This window comes from Cetorhinus maximus, chromosome 17 (assembly GCF_964194155.1).
Source record: "Cetorhinus maximus chromosome 17, sCetMax3.hap1.1, whole genome shotgun sequence".
NCBI lineage: Eukaryota > Metazoa > Chordata > Chondrichthyes > Lamniformes > Cetorhinidae > Cetorhinus > Cetorhinus maximus.
In genome coordinates, this window is record NC_135895.1 from 77988806 (window position 1) to 77994805 (window position 6000).

Sequence of the window (6000 nt, forward strand, 5' to 3'; positions counted from 1 at the left end):
ATGCTGCCAGACCTGCTGAGTTTTTCCAGGTAATTCTGTTTTTGTTTTGGATTTCCAGCATCCGCAGTAGTTTTTTGTTTTTAGGCTGAATGGTGTCTATTTCTCTTGTGGTGATATGTGGCCATATGTGAAAATGGAATGTTTTCTATTTTGGCAGCAGTCATGTTGTAAGGTCGTTTGGTATCTCACTGTGAGATCTGGAGGCTGATATGGTTAAACATAAATCATTTATTGGTAGCCCATAAACATATATCTCTCCAAGGTACAGCCCTACTTGGGTGCTGTCTCCATGCTTGCTCCTTCCAGACTCTTTTATTCACAGTGTACTATCATGTTTTTTTTTATTCATTCACGGGCTGTGGGCTTCGCCGGCCGGGCCAGCATTTATTTCCCATCCCTAATTGCCCTTGAGAAGGTGGTGGTGAATTGCCTCCTTGTCCATGTGGTGTAGGTACACCCACAGTGCTGTTAGGAAGGGAGTTCCAAGATTTTGACAGTGAAGGAACGGTGATATATTTCCAAGTCAGGATGGTGAGTGACTTGGAGGGAGCATCGTGGTGGCGATGTTCCCATCTATATGCTACCCTTGTGCTTCTAGGTGGCACTAGTTGTGAGTTTGGAAGGTGCTCTCGAAGGAGCCTTGGCGAATTCCCGCAGTGCATATTGTAGATGGTACACACTGCTACTAATGCGCATCGGTGGTGGAGGGAGTGAATGTTTGTGGCTGTGGTGTCAATCAAGTGGGCTGCTTTGTCCTGGACAGTGTCAAGGTTCTTGAGTGTTGTGGGAGCTGCGCTCATCCAGGCAAGTGGGGAGTATTCCATCAAACTCCTGACTTGTGCCTTGTAGATGGTGGACAGGCTTTGGGGAGTCAACATAGTTGAGTTACTCATCGCACGATTCCTAGCCTCTGACTTGCTCTTGTAGCCACAGTATTTATATGGCTAGTCCAGTTCAGTTTCTGGTCAATGGTAACCCACAGGATGTTGATGGTGGGGGATTCAGTGATGGTAATGCCATTGAACATCAAGGGACAATGGTTGGACTCTCTTATTGGAGATGGTCATTGCCTGACACTTATGTGGCACGAATGTTACTTGCCACTTGTCAGTCCAAGTCTAGATATTGTCCAGGTCTTTCTGCATTTGGACATGGACTGCTTCACTACCTGAGGAGTCACGAATGGTGCTGAACATTGTGCAATCATCAGCAAATATCCCCACTTCTGACCTTATGATGGAAGGAAGGTCATTGATGAAGCAGCTGAAGATTGTTGGGCCGAGGACACTACCCTGAGGAACTCCTGCAGCGATGTCCTGGAGCCAAGATGACTGACCTCCAACAACCACGACCATCTCCCTTTGTGCTAGTTATGACTCCAACCAGCGGAGAGATTTCCCCCTGATTCCAATTGACTGCAGTTTTGCTAGGGCTCCTTGATGCCACACTTCACAGAATCACAGAATGCAGAAGAGGCCCTTCAGCCCAACGAGTCTGCACTGACACGTGAGAAACACCTGACCTACCTACCTAATCCCATTTACCAGCACTTAGCCCATAGCCTTGAATGTTATGACATGCCAAGTGCTCATCCAGGTACTTTTTAAAAGTTGTAAGGCAACCCGCCTCCATCACCCTCCCAGGCAATTCCATGAGCCCTAATCTTGTGCAATAACCTGCACCTTATCGAATGCTTTTGAAAATACAAATGCACTACTTCAATTGGTTCCCCCTAATCTTCTCTGCTAGTAACAACCTCAAAAACTCTCACAGAATTATCAAACACAATATCCCTTTCATAAATCTATGTTGACTCTATTATGATTTCTAAGTGCCTGCTATCATGTCTTTAACAATAGAATCTAGCATTTTTTCCTATTGCTGATATCTATCTGTTGTTTTTTATTCCCTCCTTACTTCCGGAATATTTTTTGTGTCTCTTATTATGCAGACAGATACAATGCATTTGTCTCTGCCATTTCTTCATTTCCCATTGTAGTTTCTCTTGTCTCTGCCTCTAAGTGATTCACATTTGCTAATGCTATTCTCTTTGTTTTTACATACCAGCAGAAGCTTTTATAATCTGACTCTTCTGGCGAGGGAACAGCCCTTGCCATTACTTGGCAGGTGGCTATCTGAGGATAAGAAGCATGAGGAGGAGGAGGAAATGGAGCGGGAGGAAGGGAGACTGCAACATAGATCTTTCTTTCAAGGCTATACATGATCAGCTGATTGAAGGACGATTCCTTTCACCAACAGTCCTACATTCATTACCTTTCCTCTTTCAATTAGCATCACATCATCCTCTTTCTGTGAACACTTATTGGTACTCCCTTCAGTAGACCACAGATATCAAATGAGAAATCAAAAATGTGTCAAATGAATCATACATGAATATTGTGCATTCCCTCACAACCTGTCTTCCATGTGCCCTGGCCTACCTAGTGTTCCTATGAGTTGCTGTCCCAGAAGCTACAGCTTAAAAAATGGAAGACTACTGACATTCAATTGAGGATAGAGTGGAGTGGCAAGGAAGGCAGAAGGAATGCTGTCATCCTTAGAGAGAACAGTAGGTTCCTCATCAATGAAATCACTCTCCTTCTTAGGCAGCCCCACAGGCTCTTGAATAATTTGCTTCCACTCCAGTTCAATGGGCTCTGAGATTGTTGATAAATTCAATGCACAACCTGCAGACTCTACCACATGTGGTTGTGCTTGGTGGGTCAGGTAGATGAGTTCTTTGGAGGTCTGCGTGCGAACTCTCCGACTCCTCGACTTTGCCTCTGCATATTCCCAATGAAGTCTCTCGATGTGTTTGGTGCCTTCCCAAATGAACCTTCTCCATTTAAGTGAGTCACAAGCCAGGAACTCTCAAGAATCGGCAGGGATGTTTGACCTCTTCAGGGACATGAGGACATCCCTAAAGCATTTCTGCTGCCCTCCTAGGAGTCTCCTGCCATGACCAAGTTCCGAGTAGAGCAGTTGCTTCGGAAGTCTGGTGTCAGACATATGGATGACATGTCCTGCCTAGTGAAGCTGGTTTTGAGTGATTAGCAACTTGGTGCTAGGCCTGTTGCATTGGCTTGGGAGAGGACACCACTGAATTTGGAGAATCTTGCAATGGCAAGTGCTTTGAGGTGCCTTCTGTAGGTTGTATAGGAGCGTGGGGATCACTGCTGCCTGTAAACCATGACCTTAGTCTCAGGTTCACCATACCTCAAGAGAAAATCAACAACACTATAGATGACTGAAGGCAACAGTAGAACATAAAACCAAAGAACAACGAATGGGTAGAAAGAGCGCAGGAGATCCAACAACACGCAGACATCAATGTCATGTGCAGTTTCTTCAGCATTATTGAGAAGATCTATGGCCCAAGCATTCAAGGATCCACACCACCAAGAGGCAGGCATGCATTGGAGGTCATCAAGGACAGGGAGGCAGTCAGTGCTCATTGGAGAGAACATTTGAAAAATTCCTCAACCGAGCCTCTGTCTTCGAGTTAAACACCCTCGACTTCATTCCTTAATACCCCATCTGGCTCAATCTTGGTGCCAATCTTGTAGCGAAGGAGGATTGTGAAATATGATGGTCATAACCTCCATACTTTTCTTCCTTTTAACAACCTGGGATATATTTCATTTGGCCAAGGAGCATCTGTGAAGAGAAAAAAGTTCTCCTGAATGCAATTTAGGAATACCTTTTACACTAACTGTGTGTCAGTTATTATTAGGGTAATTGAAATCCCCCACTCTTACTGTCTTATTGTTTTTGCATGTCAGAAATTTGCCTACAAATTTGCTCTTCTATCTCCCTTGGACTGTTTAGAGGTCTATAGCACACTCCCAGCAGTGTCATTGTCCCTTTTTTGTTCTGTAGTTCAATTCATAAAAGCCTCATTTGATGATTCCTCATACATATCATTCCTTCTCACTGTTGTGATTGTTTCTTTAAACAATATTGCCACCCACCTCCAAAAAGGTAGAAGATAAAAAATATCACGCTCTGTACTCTCTGAAAACTCTGTAACTCAGAGTGTTAAGCTGCCTTTCTTCCCCTTCTCTAAGCCATATTTCAGTAATAGTGAAAAATCATACTTCCACAAGCCAATTTGTGTCTTAAACTCATCTACCTTGTTCACTATACTCTTGCATTTATGTATTTACCATTAAACACAACCGGACTACTTTTTTGCCTATTTTCCAGCCTTTGTTTGTCCTGCTTTCCAAACTCTCTTGCTAACTTTCTCCCTTCCATTTCCAGCTCTGATTCTCTCCCTTCTGAATCTATGCTTAGTTTCCCATCCCCACCGAGTTAGTTTAAAAGCTCCCCAACAGCCTGCCCTCGAGGATATTGGTCCCAGCTCTGTTACGGTGCAACCATTATGGAGAGCCCAGCTTTCCCCAAACTGGTCCCAAAGCCCCAAAAAGTTAAAGTCTTCTCTCCTCCATCACACATTTATCTACTCTATTTTTGTACTCAATAGTGCGTAGCACCAGGAGTAATCATGAAATTACTACCTTTGAGGTCCTGCTTCTTAATCTCTTGCCTAACTCCTTAAAATCTGCCTGCGGGACCTCAACCCCTTTTCTACCTATGTCATTGGTACTGATATGGGCCATGTATGACTGTTCATCCTCCTCCTCCAGAATGTTCTGCAGCCAGTGGATAATACCCTTGAACCTAGCACCAGGGAGACAACATACCAACCAGTGTCTGCTACCACAGAAGTGCCGACCTGCTCCCATAATTATGGAATGTTCTATAATCTATTGCTCTCTTAACCTTTCTCCTCCCTTCCTGTACAGTTGAGCTACTCACTGTGTTATTGTCTTGGCTTTGGCTGCATCCCCCAGAGGAACATTCTCCCCATTCTGTATTCAGAACCGACTAGTTATTCAAGAGCAAGATGCTCTCAGGGTCGTCTGAGCTATCTGCCTGCTCTTGTTCGTCTGTCTGACAGTCACTTCTCTGTCTGCATTCTCTTAAGTTGCAAGGTGACCACTTTCTGAAATGTGCTATCTGCGAAATACTCAACCTCATGGATCGACTGCATTGTGTCAGCTGTTACTCAAACTCCAAAGCTTGGACCTCAACCTCCTCCAGTTGATGATACATCTTGCGTCTGTGATTGTCCAGGACACAGGAAGCATGCTGGAGTTTCCACATGGCACAGTATGCACATTCCATGGGTCTCAGGAACCCTACCATACTTCTATTTATTATTTTAACTCACTTAACAGGTATAATCAAACTACTCATTATTAATATACTCACTATTTTGTTTGCAGTGAAGGCAAATGTCAGGAAGGGGGAGAAGAAGATGCCAAGCAGAGTGGGGGCTAGGACACAACCCTGTTTCACTCCATTTTTCACTCTGAAACTGTTGGAAGCGGACCCATCACACTGTACAGTGCAGTGCATGTTGTCATGGAAGGAGTGGATGAGACTGAGGAGCTTTGGTGGACAGCCAATTTTCCCCAAAATCTTATAGAGTCCTATTCTGCTGATAGTGTCAAATGCTTTAGTGAGATCTACAAAAGTAAGTTAAAGAGGTATACTCTTACACTTGTTGCTGGCATTGGAAAAGATCATGTCCACAACAGATCTGCCGACATGGAAACCACATTCCACTTCCAGGTCTTGGCCTACAAGTACTACAAGGTCTGTTAAGTTTGGTTCTAGCAAAGGTTTTCCTCGTGACACTGAAGTGTGAGATGCCCTTGTAGTTGTTGCAGTCTCACCTTTGTTTTTGGTATAGGGTGACCATTTTTGCATCACGCATCTCCTGTGCAATGGAGCCTACACTCCAGCAGAGAAGGAGAAGGTCAAAATAGATGGAACTTCCTGTACTTAAGCAGTTTGGCTGGGATTCCATCCTTTCCGTCTTTGCTATCTGAGGCGCGTTCCGGCAGGACAGAAAACAAATGCGGCAGTCCTCCCAAAGGCAGAGCTCCGAAGTCTGTACGCATTAATCAAACAGAGGTGGTTTCATTGCTC